At 37.2% G+C, this 1,668-nt stretch overlaps 1 pseudogene; it reads right to left on the bottom strand.

Annotated features, from left to right (window-relative positions):
- Positions 1 to 956: 956 nt before the first annotated feature.
- On the bottom strand, positions 957 to 1,257 carry LOC121030279 (thymosin beta-4-like; annotated as a pseudogene).
- Between the last annotated feature and the right edge of the window lie 411 nt (positions 1,258 to 1,668).

Raw genomic sequence — 1,668 nt, 5'->3', positions numbered from 1 at the left:
ATATTTATAAACTAGATAACACAAGGGGGAAATGTTATACTTTTGATCTCTCTATTGGCCAAATGCCTTTCATAACCTATTGAAGAAAAAAAGCCACTGGCTGAAAACCCAAAATAGAGTGCAGGAAACAAAGTCATTGCTGTCATTCCTGTTTGTGATTGTTTTCTTTCTCTATTCTGTTAATGTAGATTAGCACGAAAGCTTAACTAATTTAAGCAGCTGACATTAATTTGAATAGGTGCAATAAAAATGAACATTTGAGTAGACAATAATTATTTTAATACACAAGAGATTACATTATTAGATCTAAATTTCACATCATCATCCTTGGAATGATAAATAAAAATATGTTTGTGAACAAGCAAGGATTTAATAATTGTTCTCCCAACAGCATTCAGATTCACGGACTTATACTGACACCTAGTGGAATGAAAACAAGATGCATTGCAGCCAAGATCTTCACTCTCAGGCTTTTTGCACTTAGCCTATATGATAAATAATACATATACATACACACTATATACATTTTCTGAATATATGCCCAAAGAAAATATAGCTTTGGAGTCAATTTGGTAAGAGATGACTTGAAAGCAATTGAAAATGGATGCTATTAGATCTCAAGTAATAATACCTCACCAAAATCTATGAAAATTAAATTACTTAAAACTAGCCATGAAATTTATTTTTATTTTAATCAAAGTTTTTTTCACACCAACCACATTTTAAACTTTTTATTTGCATATTTAAAAATTGTGCATTCCGATAATGAAAATCATTTGAAGGGAAAAAATGGCACTCTGATTAAACTGCATTTTACAGTCTGCCTAACACCTGGACCAACTTACTTTCTACTGGCGGTTCCCACCCGCTTCCTCCTTCACCAGCCTTCAAGTTCTTTTCTTTCCCTGCCAGCCAGACAGGCAGACAGGAGAGGAGGCCCAGTGTTCATGGTCAGTAGTTCAGATTCTTTGATGAGAAAGGGGCAGAAGTCATTTAAACTCGATCTAACCTCCTTCTAGCTTACAAAGTTAAACAGCTCAAACAAGTAAAATAAGAAGGGAATGCTTGTGGAATATACAGCCCATATTCGCAGCTCAGGACTCATTACGATTCGCCTGCTTGCTCCTCCTGTTCAATCTTTCCTAGGACGGCAGTGGATTTTTTTTCTTGCATCTTTGTCTTCTTTAGTTTCTACGTATCGAATTTCTCATTCTCAGCCATATCATGTTTGTCAGACATGGTTGCAGAGGAAGCAGAACCAGGCGGCCAGCAAGCCATGTATGCGCCATGGCCGCTACCGAGTCTTAATCAGAGTGCCTGAGTGGCTCAGCAAGTAAAGCCTACAACTCTGGATTTTGGCTCAGGTCACGATCTCACACTTAGTGATTTCAAGCCCCTTGTGGGGCTCTGCACTGAACACAGAACCTGCTCCTAAGCAGGCAGGCTCTCGCTCTCTCTCTGCCCCTCCCCCGCTCGCTATGATAAGTAAGTAAGCAAATAAATAAATAATTTTTTTTTTTTTTTTTTTTTTTTTACTTTTAAATGAACATAGTTTAAAGAATTAATGCTTGATAAGACAGAAGAGGTGCCTGGCCCCTCTATACCTGTTCTTCTTCCACAGCAGCTTTGTTTTTTGGGTTTTTTTGTTTTGTTTTTTGGGTTTTTTTG

The sequence above is a fragment of the Herpailurus yagouaroundi genome, unplaced genomic scaffold, assembly GCF_014898765.1.
Source record: "Herpailurus yagouaroundi ecotype Mexico unplaced genomic scaffold, PumYag 140, whole genome shotgun sequence".
Lineage (NCBI taxonomy): Eukaryota > Metazoa > Chordata > Mammalia > Carnivora > Felidae > Herpailurus > Herpailurus yagouaroundi.
Note: the sequence above shows the minus strand (reverse complement) of the source record. Positions and strands in the feature narration are given on the sequence as shown.